The following is a 12,188-nucleotide window of genomic DNA, read 5'->3' as shown; positions in this document are numbered from 1 at the left end:
ATGAAATCAAGACTTAGTTAATATTTACTTTTGTCAGCTTATTTACGCTTTCCTTGAAAACGTTCTTTATGAATTTCTTTTAGATTGCCTAGCAGAGTTGGACCAGATAACTGTAAAGTTTTCCCTCCAAAATGTGGGGGAAAATGTAGGCCTATATGTTATAAACTTGAAAGACATCTGTCCATATCCCATGAGTAACACTACTTTAAGGGTAAGCATTACCACCGCAGTATGGTAATTATTATTTACTAGTAGGCATGCATATACAGAATATTACACAGAGTATTTCTCAGGTTTTGTTTAGTTTCCAGAAATCTAGTTAGAAATGTAAATACTAACAGCTTGCTTATGACTTTGCCTGGATTACTGTTCTGTAGGTAGCTTGTATTTCCTACATCATTGCTGTTAATATTACAATTCTTCATTACTGCTACCTAAGTTTATTAAATTATTTACAATAAAATGTCTTCACCTGTCTTTAAGACAACACTCCTGAATTTATTTTAGACTGTTATTAAGATGGTGTGACAAGGAATGGATTGCAGCCAGAGTCTTTGGACTCTCGGCTAAGTCAGGTAACAACAAGCATAAAAATAAACAAATAAATGGTCCCTGTGTTTTTTAACTTAGTATATACCTATGACCCTATAAAACTGACCTCTCAGAACTAAACTTGTTGGATACATTTGGAATACATGGCTAGGATTAAAAAGGCCCGTGTGGTCGTTAACCTAGTATATACCGATGAACCTATAACAATGGCCTCTAAGGTACTAAACTTGTTAGATACATTTGGAAGGCATGCCTAAGCTTAACAATGCCCCATGTGGTCGTTAGCCTAGTATATTCCTGTGAAATTGTAAAAATAACCTCTAGAACAATTAACTTGTTAGATACATTTGGGATGCATAGCCAGGCTTAAAAGGCCCTTGTGGTTGTTAGCATAGTATATACCAATGAACTTATGAGCTATATATAAAAATAAGATTGTTTGTAGGTGTGGTTGACACGTGCACACGTGTGTGTGTGTGTGTGTGTGTGTGTGTGTGTGTGTGTGTGTGTGTGTGTGTGTGTGTGTGTGTATGTGTGTGTGTGTGTGTGTGTGTGTGTGTGTATGTGTGTGTGTGTTTGTTTGAAAGTATCATGTGATTAAGACTGATATTCTGTCCAAGATTTATTTTTCTGATTTGTACCGGAAATGTGCTGTGATAGGCTCCAGCATTTCTGTTATCATGAACTGTTGCTTATGCAGAATCTGTTTGTCTATAGCTCGAGTCAAGAATGAAAAGGGTCCATAGACCTGTTCACAGCTGGGTAACAAACAAACACATTAATAAATCCTTGCTATGAAAGTCTGTACACAGCAGTCATTCTGGTTCACCATCTGTAAAGGACACTGCAGTAGACCAGTCAAAACTTTACTATTGCATGGGTCATCTCAGCTACGCCTACTAATGGAATACAATTTTGGATCTGCATGATATTCTTCAGGTTAAAATATTAAATCTACATGGTCCTTTGGCAAAGGGGGATAAAGTTCTTATTGCAATCTAAATGACCTATGTAGGGAAGCTGAGGGAGGCACTTGTTGGAGTGGAAGTGAGTGCCCATGTCATTCCACCTATCCCGAGGGGAGCGAGGCAACTTAGGCTTACAGCAACATTTTAAGTCTAGCAAACAAGATACAACATAAACAGATTTACTGTTAGGTGAGGTGTTAAGGATGAGTGGAAACAAATGCCCCTACTGACAGAGTGCCATACACTCCTTGCTAGGCTGCCAAGGAGAGGGAGGGGATTATGACCTAGTTGCTGGCAGCAAGTATGATATTGCACCAGTGTCCTGGGTCTCCTCACCAGCCCTGGATGTAGTTTGGATACAGCCTAGGGAGGCTAAGAAGGGCTGAGTTGACTCTGTGAACAAGGCAAAATGAGCTGGTGGCAGCTGATGCACAGCTGTTGTGGAGAAAGGGAATATGAAGTCTGAATAACAGCTAACACTTCAGTGTCAGGCTATTGTTAAGGACCATACCCAGATCACAAACCCGAATAACAAATTCCAGTCCATGATACCATATATTAGGAAGAAGGAATTGGGGATTGGTCTAATAGTTAAGATGTTTACCTCACAGACACAAGGTACAGGGTTTGAGCCTCACCTTTGGAAAATTAGTTATTCTTAAAATGTCCTGCAGAACAGCTAGCCTAATGCTTGCATATGACCCTATTATATTATTGTTCTTACCTGTGATATAAATAGGACCTACTGGAAACACAAGTATGTACCCAGAGAGTACCCCTTCTCTGGAACAGGCTCCCAATCCATGTGAAACAGAGTTCCTCCCCAGGCCAATTCAAGTGTAACTTGGACAATTGGATTGGGAACAAGAAATGCATCCCTAATTTGGCATGTATGTCTGCAGTGGACACAGATAGCTTATTAATGGTTCATCTCCCGGGCCCCTGCTTGTAAATGTTTCATCTCTCAAGCTCCTGCTTACACTTATCAAGGGTACCAGAACCTGTCACATTTCCACTGTGGAAAATATCCTAAACTGGATATCTTACCATATACAACATGAAGCAATAATACTAGGAGATCTAAATATAGACTGGCGTATTATTAATAGAAACACCTCATCTGATTCCATAAACTTGTATAACTTTACACAGTTAATTAGATCAGTTTAACTAGAGTCCACAAAAGTACTAGTGGCAGTCGACCCTAGACTGGATTCTTACTAATAGACCCAACAAAATGAGAGCAGCCAGTAACCTTCTGGATAGCCTAAGTGACCATCAACCTACTTATGCTTTCAGAAATTACAATATTTAAAATAAACATATAATTTGCAACCAAGTCTGTAACTCAAAAAACTTTGACAAATACACTTTTAACAACTCTTTAGGAGAATATAACTGGAAAATCTAAAAATCTATGTCCTTAGTCTCTGCTGTGTTACACTTTAATAAGATATTACTAAAATTTCTCGATTACCTTGTCCTGGTATATACTAAAAGGGTCAAATCCAATCCTGCACCATGGCTAAAAAAAGAAACTAAGTAATTAATGCTGCAGCATGACAAAGCCAGGAAAGCCTGGCCCAAAAATAGAACACAAAATGCATTCCAACTCTTCGGACAACTAAGGAATAGGACAAAATACCACACAAAACATGACAAGCAAACATATTATAACATCCTTCAACATAAACATCACAACAACCCAAAACTCTTCTGGGTATCCATAAATAAACTTTTATACCCATACAAAATTACCACCTCCACCCCTACATCCAACAATGCTACTGATTCAATATCCACACTGTTTAACAACTATTTTATGCAGACTATATTGTCCCTCATAAACATTAATACTTCCACTACCCTCTCAGTACCAACAGCATCTGCTAAATATCCTCATCTATTGGACTTCAGCCCAGTATCTACCTCCAGTATTAAAAAAAACTCCTACATAAGCTAAAACCAACCACTCTAGCTGCTGACCAACTCCCCTCAGACTACTTAAAATGGCTGCAAATGCAACTGCTTTTCCAGTCTCAAGCAAATCTAGTAAAATATGCAGATAATTTGGCTTTAATATGTACAGCCCCCACAATTCCAGGCTACAAGAAATCACCCAAATTTTCTTTCTCTTCAATTGAACCCTTGCTAAAAAATTCAAAGCTACTCCTTAATCACAATAAAACAAAACTGATGCTCTATACCCCCAACACATTATCTCCATCAAAAACAGTCTTCCTTGGTTACATCAGCAAATTATTGGACATTGTGATATATGACAATCTTAAATTTGATCAACATATTCTTCAAGCAATCAAAAAGATTCACCAGAAACTTGACTCCCTTTACAGGGCAAAACAGTACTTTACAGACCCAGCAAGAAAAAAAAAACCTAGTATCATCCTATTTGCTTCCAACCCTCATATATGTCGCACCTATGCTTATAAATGAAAGCTCTACAGTAAAATCCAAACTAGCCTCCTGTTACAACAAAGTAGCAAACTTTACTACCAGCACTACATACCGAGCTCACTGGCTAGAGCTTAACAACTACATAACATATTCTTAACTAGTTATGGCATACAAACTGATATATTTTCCTGAACAATGCCCTGCATTAAAAAACATATTATTGCCCTACATCCCCACAAGGGATCTCTGTTCTAGTGATAAGTTTTTAGTAAGCACTACTAAAGCAAATAATTCATCGCGGGACTCACTATATGCCTGGTACATCTCTAAGCTCTGGAATACCAGATATACATCAGTAATAATGATTAACAGACTTCCACGCTATAAAATCCAGCTCAAACAATATCTTACCCAATCCTCATCATACTCATTTTAACAGCATGTTAAGACCTCTAGTAAAAGCACAAATGTCTTATTCATTATCACTAACTTTTTCTCCTCTAATTGAATGATTAAACCCCTAACAACTTTCCTTCCTGCACTTGAATTAATATATCTCTTTTCACCCCCCCCAAAGAACACTTCTCAGCTTGCTCCTTTTCTAACTGCCCCCATCCACTGCTCTACCCCTCACATGCATCTCCTGTATACCTAAGTTATAAACCTTCTAGGTGCACCAATTTGGAACACACAGCCCAAACACAACCAATACTAAACCTGCTCTCTCAGTCACGCTATTACCACTGTCCTCCTATACAATACTAATATGTTTCATCCTCTGCTACATAGTTTTATAACTTACTTCATATATCTCTTAATCTTTACAAACCTATACAATACTAAAATCTCCCTTCCTACACAATTTTATAACTAACTTCATTATGTATCTTGAACTCCTTGTAAACTTTTCTTTACTAAAATGAAAGAACACTAAACAAGTTTACTATATTTTTTCCCTTCTGCAATATCAATTAATTTACTTATGCAAGATTTTACAGCTGGAACAACTGTACAGACCTACAATTGTTGATGTAAATACTTTACTATATATACCTGTCTTGTAATTATGTTTGTTATTTCATGATAAATGTAACTGTTGTTTTTCTGAGAACTGTCTAAAATTCACTTGTTAATATAAATGTACTGTGGTGGAGCTTTTTGCCCCTGGCCTCCACTGAAAATGGGCTCTGCACAGTCAGACTCTCCTGGTCAACAAAGATAAATCGATCAATCAGTCAATCTGGGATGCATGGCTAGGCTTAAAAAAGGCTTCAGTGAGTGTTAGCCTAATATACACATATGAACCTATGAAAGAAGAGGAAAATGTAAACAATGTACTGTGGTCTGCATGTGTAACACTGCTGTCTTTGATGAACTGGACTGATCAATTACCCATCATCCAGTGCGAGACAAGTCTAAGCAGTTTCCAAAAGTGGCAAAGCTAACATTAGGGAGGTTGGCATAATAGTTAAGGTGTTTACCTTATAGACACAAAGTGCAGAGTTTGATTCTCCCATGGGACAATTGACTTGGCTTCAAATGGCCCACAGGGGCAGTTAGCTTAGCACTAATCTATAAGTCTATTTTCTGTGACCGCTAGAAAAAAAAATTACTTCAGAATCCACCATCTATGAATCACACAAAAAGATAAGTTGCTAACCATTTGATCACTCTCCCAGTAAAACTGTAGACATCTCAGTGATAGCTGATAATGGCCAACAGTGTTAAAAAAACTGAGATGAAAAGGAGGGCTCAGATAGAATAGAGTTTTGTCTTTCATCTGTCTGTAGGTTACTGGCGACCCTTATTTGGGTTATCTTACTGCATAGATTTGATTTGTAGCCAAGCTGATACAGGTCAAACAGATGATGTGATGCTAAATGGTAATATATCTTCACATTAACCACTTTTCTCAATTACTTTACCTGTACACTATAAGTTAGAGAAATGGCAGTGGTTCTTTTTTTAAATGTATTTCTTTATTTATTTATTTTAATTTTAAGAGTAGGAGTAATTACAACTCCCATTTCTCAAAGAAGACTAAGCTGTCTGGATAACCACTGGCCACAGTGAATCAAGAATATTTTATCAATCAAGATCTATTCTGCTGACCACATTCATTACCTCATCATAAGTGACACAGCAAAATTTAGCCCAGATGAAGTCAGGCAATTCAGAGCAGGATCTTTCACAGTACCAAGAAAAAAACAAATCAGGAGTTTAATAAAATCCACCAAAGCCAAGTTTAAGGCTAAAATAGCTACCTAAACCAAGAACAATCACAGGTCCTTTTAGTTATGTTTGTAATGTCAAAAGTACAATGCAGCAATGCACTTAGCTGATTGTGAACAATGTTACCAACAATGATGCTGAAGATATAGTGAACCTACTGGCCAGTAAGTTTAGCTTTAACTCTTCCCCTCTCTCCCCTTTATCTGTTCTTCTAGATATACCTGAAACTGGCTCGCCTCCAGTTATCACACAAGACAAATCCTTAAAATAACTATCAAAAGCTAAAATACTGCATTGATTGATCCTGACAATATCCATGGATGCAGTCTAAATAGCACGAAGCATGATTTTGTCACCCTTAACAACACTGGTCAGCCTCAGCCTCCATACAGGTTGTACCTAGTGAATGGAGAACAATTACAGTCATTCACCTGTACAAGAGAGGACCTTCCACAGACCCATAAGTCTGACCAACCATATATGCATAACTATGGAAAGGCTTATCGTGGAATTAATGAGGAAGTAGGAAACCTTCAAACACTAGACCTGTCTTACTTTGGATTCATCAAAGGCAGGTTATGCTTATTCAACTTGATGGTCTTTTTTGAAAAGGTCACCAAAGCAATGGATGATGGCAAAACAGTGTACTCCGCATACTTTGGCCTGGCCTAAGCTTTTGACACCATCCCATATACAGGGATAGTAGAAAAGCTAAATAAGGTTCCTAGGTAGGTTCATAGGTAGGTACTAGGCTATCAGCCCTAGGGCCTATACAAGCCTAGCCAAAAAGGTACCCTGGCTTTCGCCACCCAAGAAAATTATTTTCCTGTGCCCCTGTCGAGCAGAGCCACAGAGGTGATCCCCAGGGTGAATTTCCTATTTCCCATCCAATCATCAAGATTTTTCTTGAAGAGTGCTAATGAGGAGCTTTGTTTGATATAGATAAGTAGTTTATTTCAGCGTATCTGAGGCAGGAATCTATCCCTTCAGCATGTTCTGTTTATTGTGGTGACAAGGTTTAGGTCTCTAGAGCGTGTAGCTCAGAGGGATTGGGATTTATTTAAGTGGAGCATGTCCAACAGTTCTGGGTTTGATATAGCTTTGTATGTTAGGACGGAGTAAAGTTGGATTTTTTGAGACGGTCTGCGTAGGGCATCTGTTTGAGGTCGGTAATTCTCTTTGTGAGGTATTTCTGTGGTCTTTCCAGTTGTTGTAGATTAGGTGGAAATAACCCCCTAATTCACCTACTGCATTGCCAACTCACTCACAGATAGAATGCAAGTAATCAAAATAGGGGAAGTTATCGACACAAAGATCCCAGTCACCAGGGGAGCCCTAGCGTTCTGTGTTGGGACTTCTTCCATTTGTCATTTACTTTTCTGAAGTAAAAGACAATACCAAGGGACTCTGCTTGACTAAGTGTGCAGATGAATGCAAACTAGGAGTAGTCACTGAATTCCCAAATATTTTAGCCATCCTGCAGGAAGGTTTGTCTCAAATAAGCAACTGATGCCAAAATCATACACTGAAACTAAATGCCAAAAAATGCATTACTGTATCCTTTGAGAAGTCATCTACCCTGGGAAACTAGCACATTGACAATATGCCTCTAAGAGCCGAAGCTGAGACTAGCTTAGGGTTTGGTAACTTATGTGGACAGTGACCTAAAGTTTGACAAACGTGTCCATTGTCATAAGAAAGTCCTTCTATATTGCACAGCTTGTAAACAAAGGAATTGTGCATAGATCAAGGGATACCACTGCCCCCCCTTTACTCAGCCCTCATTTGGCCAATCATGGAGTATAATACCTCCTTTGGCATGAATCTGTCCTGACACATGCAACAACTGGAACGTCCAAAGAGATATCTTACTAAAAGAATACAAGGTTGAAACAATGCGTCCTACATGAACTGAGTCAAAACCCTTTCACTATACTCAGTATTCTACAGACTGCTAAGATGTTACTTGTGTCTAAGCTACAAGGCATCATCTGTCCCAATATGGATGGATTTACCACACATCAGCAAGTCAAATGGCAAAATAAATATTCTCTCTAGTGATCTGAACCTCTTTTGCAATATCAACAGAATGGTTTGAAGGGGTAGGTATATATCACAGAGGATGCCACTGTTCTGGAACAGACTCACCATTCACATAAAACAAAATTAATCCCTGCCCATATTCAAGGGCAACTACTGATGGGAAATGGAAAATTTACCCCAGAGCTGTACCTTGTACTATGAGTTGATGGAGTCAGATCCTAAATGCTTTATTCCAATGATGGGCCTCCTGCAAGTTATCTGTGGTATAATCCTAGTTATTCTCATTAGGGGTAATCTGTAATTGTTGATCGGTGGGATAAGTGAGACCAATTTAACACCAAATGGGACTGGTTAATTTGAGCACTAAAAGGAAAATTGTCTAGACTTAAAATAGCCCACAAAGGCAGCTAGTCTAGTAGCTGCCTATGAACCTATACTCTATTAATGCACTGTGAAAAACACAGAGCTTATCTTGGCAACATTATTTATAAAGTGGGCATCTTCATCACTCTCTCTACTTGTCCAAACCTGTGGAAATCTCTTGTTCTCTATCTCACTAAGCAAAATATCTGTTCTTGGTTCTGACCCAAATTCATGCAGTATTTATTTGAGCAATACAATTCCTAAAGCCAGAAAGATGGACATAATACATAATCAACATTAGTGTGTACTAGGCTCATTTTCTCCCACATCACACTATTTGCACCACTACTCTGTTGGTTAGCAATATGCTTTTGCTTCATGTACACATTTTCAGAGTTCCTCTTTCTCCTTGCTAACTATCATCTTAAAAACTTTGCTTTTTTTGGTCCCTCTATCTTCTTGGACTCTGTGTCCTTACCATTATACAACTCTTGCTTTGTTCTCTAGTAGAGTGAAATAATGAAGCAAAATACCTTATGCCAATGCTCATACGTAAAACCAAAATCCCTTGTGCTGACGCTTATACCTAAACCAAAATCCCTTGTGCTGAGGCTCATCCATAAACCAAAATCCCTTGTGCTGAGGGTCATACATAAAACCAAAATCCCTTGTGCTGACGCTCATACATAAAACCAAAATGTCTAGTGCCAAGGCTCATACATAAACCAAAATTCATTATGCTTGGGCTAATACATAAAACCAAAATCCCTTGTGCTGAGCCTCATACAAAAACTAAAATCCCTTGTGCTAAAGCTCATACAAAAAAAAGAATCCCTTGTGCTGACACTCATACATAAAACTAAAATCCCTTGTGCTTAGGCTCATAGATAAACCAAAATCCCTTATGTCTAGGCTAATACATAAAACCAAAATCCCTTGTTCTGAGGCTCATAGTAAACTAAAACCCCGTGTGCTGAAGCTCATGCATAAAACCAAAATCCCTTGTGCCGAGGGTCATACATAAACCAAAATCCCATGTGCTGAGGTTCATACATAAACCAAAATCCCTTGTGCTGAGGCTCATACATAAAACCAAAATCACTTGTGCTGATGCTCATACATAAACCAAAATCATTTGTGCTGACGCTCATACATAAACCAAAATCCCTTGTGTTCATGCTCCTGCATAAAACCTAAATCACTTGTGCCGATGATTATACGTAAAACCAAAATCCCTTGTGCTGACGCTTATACGTAAAACCAAAATTCCTTGTGCGGAGGCTCATACATAAATGAGAATAACTAGGATCATACCACAGATAATTTCCAGGAGGCCCATCATTGGAATAAAGCATTAAGGATCTGACTCCATCAACTCATAGTACAAGGTACAGCTCTGGGGTAAATTTTCCATTTCCCATGAGTACCGAGGCTCATACATAAACCAAACTCCATGGTGCTGACACTCATACATAAACCAAAATCCCTTGTGCTGATGCTCCTACATAAAACCAAAATCCCATATGCTGTGGCTCATACATTAACCAAAATCCCTTGTGCTGATGCTCATATACACACTAAAATTCCTTGTGCTGAGGCTCATACATAAACCACAATCCCTTGTGCTGAGGCTCATACATAAAACCAAAATCCCATATGTTGTGGCTCATACATTAACCAAAATCCCTTGTGCTGATGCTCATATACACACTAAAATTCCTTGTGCTGAGGCTCATACATAAATGAAAATGCCTTCTGCTGACGTTCATACATAAAGCAAAATCCCTTCTGCTGACGCTCATACAAAATACTAAAATCCCTTGTGGTCAGGCTCATACATAAACAAAAATTCCTTGTGCTGAGGCTCATACATAAAACCAAAATCACTTGTGCTGATGCTCATACATAAAACAAAATCATTTGTGCTGATGCTCATGCATAAACTAAAGCCCCTGTGCTCAGGCTCATACATAAGCCAAAATCCCTTGTGCGGATGCTCATACATAAACTAAAATCGCTTGTGCTGAGGCTCATACATAAAGCAAAATCCCCTGTGCTCAGGTTCATATATAAAACTAAAATCCCTTGTGCCGAGGATCAAAAGTAAAACCAAAATTCCATGTCCTGATGCTCATACATAAACTAAAATCCCTTGCTCTGAGGCTCATACATAAACTAAAATCCATGTGCTGATGCTTATACATAAACTAAAATTACTTGTGCTCAGGTTCATACATAAAACTAAAATCTCCTGTGCCAAGGCTCATACGTAAAACCAAAATCCCATGTGCTGATGCTTATACATAAACTAAAATCACTTGTGGTCAGGCTCATACATAAAACTAAAATCCCTTGTGCTGATTCTCATAGATAAATCAAAATCCCATGTGCTGTGCCTCATACATAAACCTAAATCCCTTGTACTGAGGTTCATACATAAAACCAAAATCCCATGTGCTTACGCTCAAACATAGTCTAAAATCCCTTGTGCTGACACTCATACATAAACCAAAATCCAATGTGCTGAGGCTCATACATAAACCAAAATCCCTTGTGCTGACGCTCATACATAAACTAAAATCCCTTGTGCTGAGGTTAATACATAAACCTAAATCCCTTGTGCTGAGTCTAATACATAAAACCAAAGTCCCATGTACTGAGGCTCATACATAAAACCAAAATCCCTTGTGCCGAGGCTTATACGTAAAACCAAAATCCCATGTACTGATTCTCATAGATAAACCAAAATCCCATGTGCTGTGCCTCATACATAAACCTAAATCCCTTGTACTGAGGCTCATACATAAAACCGAAATTCCATGCGCTGACGCTCAAACATAGTCTAAAATCCCTTCTGCTGACATTCATACATAAACCAAAATTCCATGTGCTGAGGCTCATACATAAACCACAATCCCTTGTGCTAACGCTCATACAAAAAACAAAATCCCTTGTGCTGAGGTTCACACATAAACCAAAATCTTGTGTGCTGACGCTCATACATAAACCAAAATCCCTTGTGCTGAGACTCATACATAAAACCTAAACCCCTTGTGCTGAGACTGATGCATAAAACCAAAACCTCTTGTGCCAAGTCTCATACGTAAAAGCAGATCCCTTGTGCTGATGCTCATACATAAACTAAAATCCCTTGTACTGACGCTCATACATAAAACCAAAATCCATTGTGCCGAGGGTCATATGTAAAACCAAAATCCCTTTTGCTGACGCTAATACATAAAACCAAAACCCCTTGTACCAAGGCTCATACATAAACCAAAATCATTTATGCTGACGTTAATACATAAACCAAAAAACCTTGTCCTGAGGCTCATACGAAAAACCAAATTCCATTTTGCTGAAGCTAATACATAAACTAAAATCCCTCAAGCTGACGCTCACACATAAACCAAAATCAATTATGTTGAGGCTCATGCAAAAAATAAAATCCCTTGTGCCGAGGCTCATACATAAACTAAAATCCCTTGTGGTGAGGCTCATGCACAAGACCAAAATCCCTTGCGCTGAGGCTCATACATAAAAACAAAATCCCTTGTGCTGAGGCTTATATATAAAACCAAAATCCCTTGTGCTGATGCTCATGCATAAACCAAA

The sequence above is a fragment of the Protopterus annectens genome, chromosome 13.part0 (assembly GCF_019279795.1).
Source record: "Protopterus annectens isolate FY-2018-M chromosome 13.part0, PAN1.0, whole genome shotgun sequence".
Taxonomy (NCBI): domain Eukaryota; kingdom Metazoa; phylum Chordata; order Ceratodontiformes; family Protopteridae; genus Protopterus; species Protopterus annectens.
The sequence above is the reverse complement of the archived record's forward strand: the minus strand, read 5'-3'. Positions refer to the sequence as shown.